Below are 16,106 nucleotides of genomic sequence, written 5' to 3' on the forward strand. Positions count from 1 at the left end.
GCACAGCAAACAAAGGAAGAAGAAACCGGAGGAGGGGTCTCTAAGCTAGAGACCAGAGTTTGTTTTAGCCCCGTGGGCCATCTTTGGCGTACTTTATTTACTTCTCCAACATTCCCCCCTTTGATGCCTTTTAAAAAACTTTTAGTAGGCATCACCTTTCAGTTTTACAGGCTGATACTCTCGGAGGGCTAAGATATGTACAGTAGTTTGGCAAGCAACAGTGTTTTCAATAAAATGTACCACAGCATTCAGTATACAAGGGCCGATGGATACCCTTAATATTATGAAGAGGAGGGGCCCCGCCAGGGCAGGAAGCCAGGATACCCAATCTGTGAGATCTCATCCTTTCCATTGATTGATACTTTTCTGTTGTCTATGTTGAATTCTTTCCCTGAGTTCCTTAACCTTAGTTGTAACTATTCCTGACTGGTTTACGAAATAGCAGTATTCCTCCCCCGGAAAGATGCAAGTCCCTCCTTTTTCTGAAGTGAGGAGGTCGAGGATTCACCTGTTTTGGAGGGTCACCACCGCCAGAGAGTTTATTTGGTTTTGTAAGGTTACCAGAGAATCTGCCACCCGTTCCATGTCTTCATTTATCTCTTGACATAGTCTATGGTATAGTCCAACAGATGAACCTATGCCCCCTATTCCGGTTCCTATTCCTGTCACAATTCCTGCTCCTATCATTACGGGTAGCAGGACAGCCCGTTTAGCCTAGGACTTGGGGCTAAAGGCTGTTAGGAGCTGATCTTCAGTGTATACGGATATCTCTGGGGTTAGGAAGACGGAATAATATATTTGAGTCCAGTTGGCCTCTAAGCATCGGTACGCCGAAGTAGAGCACAGATAGAACACCCCAGGGGTTAACACAGGGTTATATTCCTCTTTAAGGTTATATTTCTTCTGCATAGAGAGGTACCATTCATACCTTCAGGGACTGTACAGATTAGATGGTCAGCATTTGTGAGATGGACAACAGTGGCCAGGGGTCCAATTAAGACAGAGGTGTTGGCTTTGAGATTTTCAGGAGCTTCCCAGAACAAAGGGATGGGAGTGGCTAAGTAAGCCCTCTGCTGAGGGGCAAGCACCCAAATCCAGCAGGTTTGGGTGTGATTATATTTTATGTAGGACTTGTAGAGTAGTGTTGGCCCAACGCTGGACTGGGGAATTGGTAAGCATCTGACTGAGGGCTGAAAGGTTCAAACCTTGGTAGGCTGCCGGGGGGCGGGGGGGTGGTTGCCTTTATGGCTTGTATTACCATATCCTGGGTATCCTTTATAACTTTCTGAAGGGCCCTGTTTTCCACCCCCTCCCCTGTCCGAGATCTCCCACTGGGGAAGGTAAGTGTAGCAAGCTCGCTTCCCTCTCTGGAGGCCCTTGTTATGACATGTGTTCCTGACATTTGGGGTTATCTCTATGGTCCAATACTTAGCCCTTGGGGCATTGGGTGACTGACAGAGAGTGGGTGTTTTTCCCTTGTAGCAATCTTTGTGGAGGGAGGTGAAGGCGCTGAACGCCCTTGACCCCCTTATTGTCATATAGCAATCCTGGGGTCAAAGTGGGTAAGCAGCAGTTGTGAAGGTGAGAGAAGTTATCATAATATACAGGCAATACTTAATAATCCTCCCATCCAGAGGAGGTATGTGAGACCCAGCATGCATCTTTTGTCCCATGTCCAGCTTGTTGGTGCAGTCTCTATCAGCCCAACAGTAAGAAGTAAGATCAAGGCTATGGCACCAGTAAGGGGCAAGGGCTGGCAGAGTTGCATCCAAACCCCTAGGCTAGATTCACATGTTGATTCCTCAGGCTTCTGCTGTGCGCAAGCCAACCAGCTTCCAGGGTGTGGCTGGAGCAGGGCTGGAGGTCTCAGGGGCCAGTTTCCCTTTTGAGGGTCAGTTTAAGTGGGTTGACTGGATATGGATCACTTCACCAGGTTGTGGGTTCTTCTGAGTTGTCCTTCTTAACTCTGGAGTGATGGACACATGGGGTGATACCTGAAACTTAAAGAGCTGTAGGAGTTGTTAAAATAACAGTATGTGTCCCAGTCCACCGTGGTCTAAGAGGTTCCCTCTTCCAATCTTTGACCCACACAGAGTCTCCTGGTTGAAAGGGGTGAATGGGGGTCCCTAAGGAAATTGGGGCCCTTTCTATGGTGTATCTCTGTAACTTATTTAGGACTGCCCCCAAGGTCTGGAGCTGTTCCCTTATTCCCTTGTCTCCAATCTGGTGTAGGTCTCCTGGGAGTTTTCCTAAACATGGGGGGGGGTCGCCCATATAATAACTCAGAAGAGGAGAATCCCAGTGCCCCAGGCATGCATCGGACACGCAGGAGAGCTAGCGGTAGTAAATCTGGCCATGGGAGATTAGTCTCTTGGTGGAACTTAGCCAGGGTTTCCTTGAGGCTGCGATTCATCCACTCTACTTTCCCTGAGCTCTGGGGTTGGTAAGCAGTGTGCAGTTTCCAGGTAATGTTGAGGGACTTTGTCAGGGTTTGTATAACGTCTGCCACAAATGCAGGTCCGTTATCACTGTGTATGGTTAAGGGTAGACCAAACCGAGGTACAATCTCCCGTAGAAGGGCTTTGGCCACCTCACAACTTCGTTCTGTTCTGGTTGGGAATACTTCGACCCATCCCAAATATGTGCAGATTATTACAAGAAGGTACCTGAACCCTTTCTTTGGTTGTATGTCGGTAAAGTCCACCTCTAAGTCTGTAAAAGCGCGGTCCCCATCCTTTGTGTGCCAGGTGGGGGCCGTGGGGCAGACCAAGTGTTGTTTTAGGCACACATTACACATTGTTCACTGACAGCTCGGCATAATGCCTGATATAGTAGTTCTTTTTGAGGAAGGCCTCCAGTGCGGTTTTCCCTAGGTGCGTGAGTTGGTGATATTCCTTCACTAGGTGTTTTTCCATAGAAGACAGGACAAAGATGTGCCCATTTGGCATGACCCACCATCCCTCTTTGCTTAGTGTTCCCCCTTCTGTTGAGGCCCAACTTCTTTCTTCATTTGTGTATAGGGGCAGGGAGGCTTCCCTCTGGGGTGCAAGAGTCATAGTGTAGGTAGGAGCTTCACCTGGGTCACTACAGGTGGCCACTCTGGCTGTTTTGTCGGCCAGACAATTTCCTTGAGCTATGGGGTAGTCTCCTTTCTGATGTCTTTTACGGTGTAGGATAGCTACCTTGTCTGGCAGCCATACGCCTCAAGAAGCTTTAGTATTTCTTCCTTGTTTTTCATAGTTTTCCCTGCAGCAGTAAGGAAGCCTCTTTCTTTATAGATAGCCCCGTGTACATGCACAGTAGTGAAGGCATATCGGGAATCAGTGTAAATGTTAACTCGTTTATCTTTGCTAAGGTTGAGGGCTTGGGTTAAGGCATACAGTTCAGCCAATTGTGCTGACCATCCTTCTAGCAAGGCCTTGGCTTCCGGAACTTTGGTGGTTGTGGTTACCACATATCCTGCTCTTCGGCTGCCCTCTTACAAATATCTGCTCCCATTGCTGAACAGGGTGATCTCCAGGCTTGTTATAGCCTGGTCTTGGAGGTCTGGGCAGCTGGTGTAGACTTCATCCACTACTTGGGAACGGTCATGGTCAGGTTTTCCCTCCTCCATGGGAAGGAAGGTGGTGGGGTTTATTGTTCTTACTGTTTTGAGAATGTCCCTTGGGTTTTTGTAGAGAAGTCCTTGGTATTGTGTCAGCTGGGAATTGGAGAGGAAATGATATCCTTGGGTGCTCATGAGGGACATGACTGCGTGTGGGACCTTAAAATTAAACGTTTGTCCCAGTGTGAGTTTGTGTGCCTCCTTGATGAGCAGGACTCTGGCTGCCAGTTCTCTGAGGCATGGTGGCCATCCTGCAGCCATAGGATCAAGTTTTTTTGACAGGTAGGCCACTGGCCATTGCCAAGGCCCCATGCTCTGAGTGAGCACTCCAAGGGCTATTTTGTCCTTTTCATGTAAGAAGAGGTTAAAGGGCATTTTTATGTCAGGCAAACCCGGGGCTGGGCTTGTCCCGGAGCCAACTTTATTTCTGTGAAAGTGGCCCTTGCTTCCTCAGTCCATGTGAGGGGCTCCTGGTCTGACCCTCCCAACAGGTCATAGAGGGGCCTTGTTATGGCTGAGAATACAGGAATCCAAATGCGACAAAATCCTGCGGCCCCTAAAAATTCACTCAAGCCTCATTTTGTTTGGGGCTGTGGCAGTGTGGTGATAATTTTCTTCCTTTCCAGTCCTAGTTCTCTTTTTCCTTTTGGAGGGAGGAAACCTAAGTATTGGACCTGCTGCTGACAAATCTGTGCCTTCTTCCAAGAGGCCTGGTACCCCGAATAGGACAGGAGCTGCAGGGGGGCCTTGGTACCCTTTCATACAGTCTTCTTGGGTGTCGTTGGCAAGGAGGAAGTTGTCTACATATTGGAGGAAGACACACCCTGTGGTTTCCCTTGGAAAGTCGGTGAGGTCTGCAGCTAAAAAAGTGGGGGAGTTTTGAAACCTTGGGGAAGTCATGTCCAGGTCGGCTGCATCTGGCGCCCTGTTACAGGCTCAGTCCATTCAAAGGCAAACAATTGTTGACTTTGAGGAGCTAGGCAGAGGCAGAAGAAAGCATCCTTTAGGACAAAGCATGTAAACCATCTGGCTGACCCCGGAATTTGGTTAAGGAGAGTATACAGGTTCGGAACCACTGGGTGTAAGGAAACAGTCACTTTATTAATGGCCCTCAAATCCTGTACTGGTCAGTAGCCTCATCCTGGCTTCTTGAGTAGGGTATTCCAAGCTGATTGGCACTCAATTAGAATACCTGCTTTTCTGAGCTTGGTCAGGTGCACTTGTATACCCACTCTAGCCTTGAGTGGAAGGGGGTACTGCCTTTGACTCTGAGGTTGGGCTCCAGGGATCAGGTCAACAATGATAGGGGCACAACTCCAAGCTAGTCCAGGTGGGTTATCTTCAGCCCATACAGAGGGGAATGTAAGCCTGAATTCTGAGGGGCTACAGGGTAAGGTCTGGATGCAGAATAGTCTCCATTCTTCTTCCCTTGGCAGGACAATTGCCAAGACCAGGGTTTCCTTCTGCCTTGGGTTTAATTGGAGGCTAGTGTGTCCAGTGGGTTCAAAAGTTATCTGGGCCCCAAGTTTGGAGAGCAGATCCTGGACCAGGAGAGGAATCGGGCATTCAGGTAAGTAGAAAAACTCACGCAGGACCTTGTGACCCCCAAGTTCACATTGTTGAGCTTGACAGAAGGCTACTGCATCACCCGTGTCCCAGGAGCCCCAAGTATGGTTACCATCTTTTGGCTGAAGGGCGCCACCGGGGAGGTAACAATGGAGCATTCAGCCCCAGTGTCAACCATGAAAGTTATTGTCCAGCCCCCTACCTTCATTTCGACTGTGGGCTCATGGATGCCAAGAAAGAAAGAGCCCGGCCCCCCTCAGTCCAATTCTACCCCAGCCAGACCAACAAGGTTCTCGCCTTGAGGTTCCTCCCGATATCAGCTGGGTTTTGACGGCCCCTTCTGATTCGGACATTCATTCTTCCAGTGTCCCTTTGCAGTATGCACATTGGTCCCTTGCTAAGGGAGCTCTGGGCTTCCCCCCTTTGGGTGGTTGGGGTCTTCCCATTTTCACAGTGTCTGTTTCTTTTAGTGCTGCTGTGAGAAACGTGGCCTTCTTTTTTAGTCTTCTCTCTGCTTCTCTTTCGGCTGCAACTTCCTGGTTCATGAAAACTTTATTGGCGACCTCTATCAGCTGAGTGATATTCATCCCAACAAAGCCCTCCAATTCTGGAGTTTTCTTCTGATATCTGGGGCAGTCTGTGCCACAAAAGAGGTATTTACCATCTGTTGACTTTCTGGTGCCTCAGAGTCAAACAGGGTATATACACGGTATGCTTCACATAATCTTTCATAGTAGACTCTGGGAGACTCCCCAGGGTGCTGCTGCTGACTGATGATATTTTAGTCATGTTCATGGGCTTTCTGGCTTCAGCTCAGACTCCCCGGAGGAGGGCTTCCTGTTATCGTCGAATGTGGGCCTGTCCTTCTGTGGTCAAGCTCAGGGGGAGCAGGCAAGGAGCTTGACAAGTCATAAGCAGGTGAAAAGATAATATCTTCCTTCACGTCTCCTTTAAATATTAGAGGAGCGGTGGGTCGCTTCTTTGGTGAGCCTCTGGATAAAGTGGTTAAAACCTTTGCCTGGCTCTGTTTGCTAATGATGAATAACACCCAAGACAGGGGATTTTGGGCAATTTCAAGCCAGAAGTCAATGTATGCAAATTGATCAGCGTGGCCTGGGTTCCCAGTGACTATTATTAGCCAAACCTGCTGCACCATTTGAGCATCTAATGTCCCTTCTGGGGGCCATCCTACATTGAATATGGGCCATTCTAGTTCACAAAAGGTCCTTAACTTCCTGGGTGTCATTTTCACCCCATAATCACCTGAAAATCCCTTTTTGAAATTTTTGAGCGACCTCTAAAATTGTAGACTTACTCTGTTTTGATCTCATTATTAATTTCTTTCTTGTGTTTGGTGTCGCAAAGACAGACAAAGGGAGGGTATCCCTTTGGACGAGAGGACCAATCAGATACTCCTCTGGTCGCATTCCCGAGGGAAATTTTAGGTGAGGTTTGGCCATAGCGGACTCAGCTTTGTGACTTGCGATTGGAATCTGATCTGATACCGCCCTAGACCTTATACGCTCACCATGACACGGGAGAGCCCATTCAGACACTGTAGATGTTTGGGGACCTTAAGAGTGCCTGTCCGTGGAGCCACAAACTCGAACTCTACTGGCAAGCCTGTCTGAGCCGCACATTCACACACACACACACACACACACACACACACACACACATATACCAGAGTCTATTACATTCCCTCCCACAAAATTCTCTACCTGTGAGACCTGTTAAGGCCTCCGGGGATTGATCAGGTCCCCCTTCCACCCTTTTGTGTAGGCCTGACTTCTTTGGGGCCCCAGGCCTTACTGTTTCTGACATGGGGTCCAGGTCTTCACCTATCAGGTTTCTTTGAGTCAGGCGGGAACAACAGAGTGGGGCCAGCCCGAGGCAACCAGGATGGAGACTGCCCACATTCAGGCAGGACACACCTTCTCCCTTTCAATCCCTTGTTCTGTCACCGCCTCCCTGTTTTCCTGAAACCGGTGGCAACAATGGGCCAGCGAGGTTGGGTTTCCCGGTCAGAAAACCAAGTATGTTAGGAACCAGGCTGGAACGCTGGAGGAAAAACCAAGTGGCACTAGGAGATCTTGGTGGATTGGAGATTTATTTAACACTGGCAGGTTCAAAGGAGACTGTTTCTCCAAAGGTCTGAGCCCTGAATGCAAGTTGGGGGGGGTAATTTATAGCCAACAGCCTCCATATCTGTGGGGGTTTTCGTGCGCACAGCAAACAAAGGAAGAAGAAACCGGAGGAGGGATCTCTAAGCTAGAGACCAGAGTTTGTTTTAGCCCCGTGGGCCATCTTTGGCGTACTTTATTTACTTCTCCAACAATATCAATTATGCTGCTCGTCTTACCTATTCAGACTTATTTTAATGAAGTAATTAATCTATAATGACAAAGGTTTTAAGTACTTAAGTACTAAACATGACAAAAAAACTTATTTTTCTCGCTCTCTCAATAACCTGATTTAGCATTTACCAAGCATAAGTTGAGCAAGATGTAACAAGCTATTTTCTTCCTCAAGTTCTGTTTCCACATAATACTGGAAAACTCTTTGCTTGAAGATAATTGGATTGCTGTGTTTGTGGAATGGTTTAAACCCTAACATATAACCACATGCAGTGTTAATCTCCAAAGGAAGAATAAAGTAGGGACTAGTACCCAAATCTATTTAACCAGAATCAATTTGTTTTGCTTTTTCTGGGATAAGAATTGCTTATTTTAGTCCCTACTTAGAACATCTGGCATGCAATAAATAACTATGAGATGAAAAAAACCCTGGAATTTGACCCATGTTAAAAAAAGCGATCCGTCAATGGAAGCAAACCCAGAGATAGTCCAGATGTTGGAACTGGAATTACCACACAAAGGTGGTAAAATATCTATTAAATATTTTAAACTATTTAAAAGGAAAAGTAAAAATGAAAAAGTATGCATAATTCGATAGAAATTTTTATTAAAGAGATGAAGACTATATAAACATTGAATTTGAAGAGATTGCAATGGAAAAAGTTCAAATTGAAATCAAACAGAAATAAGTCTCCCTTCTACCCCTCACAAAGAGGCTTCTAGGAATCTGTTATGTGGATAAAAAATATATTTAGTGGAGTCCCATAAGTAAACAGTAAAAAAGTGAACAATATGGCAGAATAAACTTATGAAGAAATGATGCTAAGAGCTTTCTAAAATTGATTAAAGGCAAACTTCACACATCAGAAAAGATGAGACAAAATTAGCAATAAACACAGAGAAAACCACACTCAAGCATTTCAGAATGAAATTGCTGAAACCAAAGAAAATGAGAAAATCTTAGCAGCTATCAAAGAAAAAGACACATACACAGAGGAACAATCATTAGAAAAAAATGGCTTCCAAAAGACAGTGGGATGATAACTCCAAAATGTTGAAAGAAAACACAAATAGCTAACAACCTAGAATTTACTATGAAGTAAAAATTAAATCCAAAATATATATAAAACAAAACCTCACCTTTTCAAACAAGCAACAGCTCAGAGAATTTATCTTTAGAAGGCCCGCCTTTGGGGCGCCTAGGTGGCTCAGTTGGTTAAGCTTCTGACTTCGGCTCGGGTCATGATCTCACAATCCCAGGTCAGGCTCTGTGCTGACAGCTTACAGCCAGGATCCTGCTTCAGATTCTGTGTCTCCCTCTCTCTCTGCCCCTCCCCCACTCATGCTCTGTCTCTGTCTCTATTTCTGTTTCTGTATCTCTCTCTCAAAAATGAATAAACATTAAAAAAATAGAAAAGAAGACCTGCCCTATAAAAATGGTAACAAATACTTTAAGTGGGAAAGAAGTTATACCAGTTGGAAGTGTATATCTGTATATCTACAGGAAGGAATGAAGAACACCAGAAAATAAAATATGGGCAAAAGGAAAAAACAAATTCTCTCTCTCTCTCTCTCTCTCTCTCTTTCTCTCAAAAGATCACATATTTTGTTATTCTATTTGCATGAAATATCCAGAATAAACAGCACACAGATCATTCTTTGCCAAGGCAATAGGGAGAGGGGGGCAATAAAGGAAAGGCTCCTTAAATGAGTAGAGTTTCACTTTAAAGTGAAATCTTTTGGAACTAGGTAGAGATGGTGGTTTACACAACATTGTGAATATTATTGATGTCACTGATTGTACACTTACATTTTGTTAAAAGAGAAAAATTTAAGGCATATATATGTGTATATATACATATACGTATATATTTATGTGTGTGTGTATGTGTAATCACATTAAACATTTAAAAAATACTTTAAATATAAAGAAAAACAGTTAAATGTAAAGGATGGGAAAGATATTCCATGAACACACTAAATACAGAAAAGGATATGGCTGTACTAACCTCAGAAAACTCGGTTTTAAGACAGAATATTACTAGACATAAAGAAAAGCATTTCATAGTAATCAGTGAAGGCACCAAGGAGATAATACAACCTTAAACACAGATGCACATAATAGCAATTCTTTAAAACATGTAACACAAAAATAGAACTAAAATGTGACATTGAAAAATGTACAACATATTTGGATCTTTTAATACTACTACCTTAGAAGATGATAAACTGAGAAAAACAATCTTTAAGGTAATAGAAGATTAGGACAGTACTGTTATGGTAGGAAAAGATAGGATTCTGTAGGCAGAGAGGGAAAGATTAGGACCCAAGGTGCTCAGTCAGGGAAACACATGGTTTTGGAACAATGCTCAGAACTTCTGATCACAGCAAACCCCCTCAGGCATAAAGCTCCTCTAAAGAATGTAATAGACACTACCTACTCCCCCTCAAGTTTCCCTCAGGAATTTGACACAAGACCTAAGAATAAGTAGCAGACCATAAAAGGTATGACCCCCAAGGAATGATGTGGCCATAGACCACACCTCATACAATGGAAATGAGCTAATCAGGAATGGGCAACCCAGCACCTAGAGCTATACAGCCAATAAGGGTAGGACCTAAGAAGGAACAAGGGGGAAGGGGAGGGGAGAGACCACCAGAACCTTATAAAACAAGTATCTTTGTCTATCATCTGCAGGCATTCACTTTTGAATGCCCCCTCTCTGTAAAGAGAGCTTTCATACTATCCTTCCTTTCTGATACTATACTCTAATTAACTTTTGCCTGCTGCTCATCTTGTGTCCACTTCTTCATTCTTTGAAGCAGGGAGACAACGAACCCTGGGGTATTGAGGTAAAAAAATCCTGCGACACTATGAAGAAAAGTATTGCAGCTAACAATGACAGAATAGACATTCTTTTCCCCTGCACACAGACACACAAATATAATTCAAACATTGGGCCATAAAGTTACTATCAATAAATTTCAAAAATATGTTTTCTTACCACAATAGTTTAACATAGGGATCAATGAAAATAATTAAAAAAAAAACACAAAAATTGTTTGAAATTATGAAGTTTCTTATTCCCACTTTTTGATCATTCTCAGGTTCTCCAAGGAGCTAAAAGTAGAATTTAAATGTATTTTGCATTGAATGAAAATAAGAACAAAGCGTATCAAAGTTTGTTATTTTCATTCATACTGTTATTTAAGGTTGTTAAGATTAAATGCCTACAATGGAAAGAAGAAAAATGAAAAATCAATGTTCCAAACTCCCACCTTAAGAAATAGAAGATGATAAGCAGTTTAAATGTAAGTATGTAAAGAAAGAAATTAGTAAACATAAAACTTGAGATTAATAACATAGGAATGAGTAATTAAGAGAGAAAAATCAACAGTCAAAAGCCTCTTTGAGAAGATTAATAAAATTGATAGACCCTAGAAAACTCATAAAGGGGAAAAATATCAATGTTAAAATCAAGAATAGCAAAATTAGACATCACTACAAATTCTACATTCATTAAAGGGACAAGTATATTAAGAACACATTTATGTAAAGAATTATGCAAGTAAAATTAAATGACACATTTTTTCAAAGCACAACCTATAAAATACTTTACTTCCCCTTAAGAAAACACTAAGCACAAATTATTTCACCAGTTATTGCTATCAAATATTTAAAGGAGAAATGATACTAATTGATAGGTGATGTTATCTTTCTACTTGACAGGCTTTGGGGTGCTTAGATTAAACATTATTTCCTCTAGGGTGTTTCTGCAAGAGATTAGCATTTGAATTGGTCAATCTACTCCCTAAAGAAGATTGTAGTCTCCATTCTGCTTTCTCATTGTGTAATCCATTGTTCCCTGAGTAGAACAAAAGACAAAGGAAGGAGGACCCTACCCACCCCCTTCCTTTTCCCCCTTGATGTACTGTTTGAGCTGGGACATTTTATTTTGTCTTCAGTGACCCTCAGATTAAGATTTATACCACTGGTTCCCTCTTTTCTCAGGCCTTCAGACTCAAACTAAATTCTACAGTTGGCTTTCCTGGGTTTTCAGTTTACAGATGACAGACTGTGGGACTTTTCAGCTGCTATAACCATAGGAGCCAATTCTTTATGATAAATCAACTTCATTTTCCATAGATAGATAGATAGATGGATGGATAGATAGATAGATAGATAGATAGTAGATACAGATGGAGAAACAAAAGTATGTTTATATGGGAAAAAATAAACTTCATTTTTTTTACTCCATACACAATAACTCATTCCAAATGGATCATAAATATAATAAGTGTAATTGTAAGTGCAAAAAAATATATTTCTAAATTATATTTTTATATATTTTATATATAAAATAGAAAGTATAATATATATATATCTTATATATATTATATATATTATATATATATTTAAATATATATATTATATATATATATTATATAAAGTAAATATATATAAAATATATATTTATATATATAAAATATATTTATATATATATATAAAATATAAAGATATTCTTTGCATTTTAAATGCAATATCTTTGCATTTTAAATGAATGGCCAAAAAATGCATGAAATTCTACTCAAAATCTTTTAAGTGTCAGAGAAGTACCAATCAAACTTCAGTGAAATATTTTACACTGTGGTGAAGAATGGTGATAGCAAAACAACACACACATGCACACAAATACAAAATAATACTCATAAAATAAAGCAAGAAGAATCTTGGGAAACATTTTCCTTAGAATATTGCAATAAATATTTGGAACACACTAGAACACAATCACTTCTCTTGCTGTTATTGTTACTTGGTGAGTAAAAATGACAATGTGAAAGAAAAAAAAAAGTCAAGCCATTTTCTCCAATAGTCATATATGACTTCTTATTCTTCAGAGGCCCCAATAGGTCTAAAAGATGTTAAATCTAGATTGTCTACTAAAAGATGAGAATTTTCAATTAAAAAAGAATAAAGAAAGTGGAATAACTAGATTTTCTATCAAATCTTCAGAGCATTTTGCATGACGAAGGGGTAGGAGAAGAATGACTCTGTGAGTCATTGGAATTCCAAGTATTACTCTTTTAAAGTCAGAAGAGAGCATGGTATATAATTTAATAAGCACAGAGCTGTCATTCAAAAAAATGCCAATTAAATTGAAATATGTAAAAAATTTGTCTCATTCATGTCAAGTCATATATTCATGCCTTAGGACAATATGTTTATAGATTAATATTTCTCTTACATATTCTACAGAGGTTATTAATAGGGAAAAGGACACTCAAAATGGACCCACGAAATTTAAAGACGGGGCAAATGAAGAAGGGAGTGGGAAAGAGCTCTTTTTTAGATTTCCTTGATTTTGTTTTTTTTTAAAAAAAAAGAAACTAAAAAAATACAGTGATTCTGTGTTAGACGGAACTAATGCCTTAGTAAAAATTGTTTTAATCAGTGGTGCATTCTATTACTGCTATTATTTGTAAAGCAGTGGCAACAGTTACAGTAGCATTATTAGAAGTGGTAACTCATGAATTTGTGGCTGATTTAAACAGGCTAAAAGTAACTAAAGTACATGTCAAAACAGCACCACTAGTCTTTCTGCCAGGTGAAAGCTGTCCACTATAAAACTGTAGACACTTAGAACTCAACTATACAGCTAATTGTTTTAGTTGTTAAAGAATTGTTTTCTATGAAATTGCAATTAAATAGTGATGACTTTTCTTTTTTCTTTCTCTTTTATTCCATTTCTCCTTTTTTTATACCCTAAATTTATTCTCCTCTCTTAATTTGCATTCCACTTTCATATTTTTAATATTTAAAACTGTTTCTGTTTACTTTGTTTTTATTTTTGTCTTTATTTTCCATTTTTGTTTATTGGTCATTACCTAAAATTCTAAGCATTCCATGTAGGAGGAACTGGTGTCAATTATGAACATGCACACTAGAGAAGAAAATATTCAAACACAGTACAGAAATTTATGGTGATTAATCAAGATTTAACAAGGTTTGGGGCGCCTGGGTGGCACAGTCGGTTAAGCGTCCGACTTCAGCCAGGTCACGATCTCGCGGTCCGGGAGTTCGAGCCCCGCGTCAGGCTCTGGGCTGATGGCTCAGAGCCTGGAGCCTGTTTCCGATTCTGTGTCTCCCTCTCTCTCTGCCCCTCCCCCGTTCATGCTCTGTCTCTCTCTGTCCCAAAAATAAATAAACGTTGAAAAAAAAAGATTTAACAAGGTTTGAGATTCTGTGTCTCTGAAACCCATTCTCCTATAGAGGGACCAAGTGTAAAATCAAATACTGCTGAAGCTAATTCTTTACCCCTAATTAGGAAAACAACAAGACTAACAACATATTGAAATGCAGCTGAGCATGATTTCCCTCCAATAACCATAGTTCTATGATGAAGTTTAGCTCTGCTATTTTGTGCAAGTTTGCCTTCAGAAAGATCTCTTAATCTCTCAGAGCCTGAAAATATTATCTATAATATGATTTTCCCCTATTCACCTCATAAGATTGTTTTTATAAGGATAAGGAGAGATAATGCATGGGAATGTACTTTGTAATCTACAAAGCATTCTACCAATGAATGTGTAAGGTAAAAAGAAATGAAATTGTATTAAGTTCTTTGGTTCTATACACATATTTTCTCAGATAAATATGAAGTAATATATTATTCTAACTTCAATGTATCTGTGGGGCTTATAATTTTTAAAGCTGCATCATTTCTATGTTCAATAAGGGGTAGAGTTTTTAATTAGAGACTAACGTTCTATTGGTGTTTTGGTGTATTTTATTTAACATGAAGTACTCATTTACAATAATTCAATTTGTTTCAAATTTAAGAATCTTTTTGATAGCACATTGAACTTCAGAAATTGTGAAAATCCAAATTATGTGTATACACACACACAAACACACATATACATGCACAATTTGTACAATGTCATCTTAATAATCATACTAATTACATAAATGGCACATGTAACACTGGGGTGCACTGGAAGAATTAATTATTAATATATACCTTTCTTTTTGTTGTCCAGTAGTAGTTATGGGTAAAAAAAAAAAAAAAAAAACAACACTCATTTTGTTTTATCTCAATATTCACACATTTGCAAGATGGCAAACTGGTCTGTTGATTGAAACACAATTTTTCTCTTTTTGATGAAAGTTGTTTTGTTCATGTATTGAAATCATGAACTTTGAGGTACAAAGTGTCCTGTATTATAAACAACTGACATACATGATCACTTTGGAATTGTGAATACAGGAGATAGATAGATAGATAGATAGAGATATGCAAAATTTCCAAAAGTTTTGCTTTTCCCTTGTTGACCATACCCTTCCCATGCAAGCAAAGGAAACTAATCACTTGTCATAGAAGGACACACAACTTCATTCTTCATTTGCTTCCTCTCAGTAGCTCTTATCTTTGGTGTGACTTACTGTCTCCTTCAAACATGTGATGTAATAATGGTTTCTTTGCTCATGCGAATGAAATGATGCAATACTAGGAGTTGTACATTTTGAAATGATATTTCACAATTGTTTTAAAAAAATAAGAATGTGAAAATTGTCAAAACTCACTCTTGTTTCTACTATTTGTATACAGAAAACCTTTCTATGACCACATCCTCAACGTCTTCGATATACCTCATGAGAGATTTCTAACCTCCTTTTTCTATATATTAACACTAATAATAAGTGACAAGAATAATAATTACATTATTATCAGGATATTCAGCTCAATACTGCACCTATTCTAGACCAGAGTAATTTTCTTTATAAATCCACTCATCTATGTGTGTATGTACAATGGCTTTCTTCCAAGGAATTCCAAGTCCCACATTTACCTCCCTCATTTATTTCCAAAAAGTGCTTTTAAAAATATGTCATGATTACAAGTGAAAATAAAAATAGAAAGTATTTATATATCAGCTAAGTGAAATGTATTGTTTCAACACGCTGGAGGCTACAGCCACTGGCTTGCTTTTCTGTAGCAGGAATAAGGGAAGAAGAATCACAGTTTATTTGTTCTCTAATCTGATATTGCTAATTTTTGCATTGTTACACAACTATGTATTTGGATGTTGCACACTAAATGTAAAGTGAGTGTTAAAAAAATACTACACCACTAGTAATCTGCGAGATTAAAAATAGTATTTGGATATTTTAACACACATAATTAACTTGATGATGCCACTATTGCTTCTGCTAATTTCATAACATATAAAATATATCTCTTGTTATATAAAATCAGTAAAGTTTCATATATATACACACACACACACACACACACACACACACACACATATATATATATGTATGTATATGGCTCTTAATAGTATTTAATTTCTTCAGTATGTGAATGGTCAGGATTCTTAGAGAACTGATCAAGGACAGAGCTGGTAGCAGGGTTTTTATCTGATATGGAGCTTCAGAATTCTTTTTTCCTGTATGCATTCAATAAAAAATAGATTAAGCTATTGAACTTCCAGAGGTTTTTATATAGAATTGAAATAAGTTCCTGACTCCCTCCCAGATCCTTTTGTGGTCAGTAGAGTCTCCCTTGCTAATATAT

Source organism: Leopardus geoffroyi, chromosome B2 (genome assembly GCF_018350155.1).
Source record: "Leopardus geoffroyi isolate Oge1 chromosome B2, O.geoffroyi_Oge1_pat1.0, whole genome shotgun sequence".
Taxonomy (NCBI): domain Eukaryota; kingdom Metazoa; phylum Chordata; class Mammalia; order Carnivora; family Felidae; genus Leopardus; species Leopardus geoffroyi.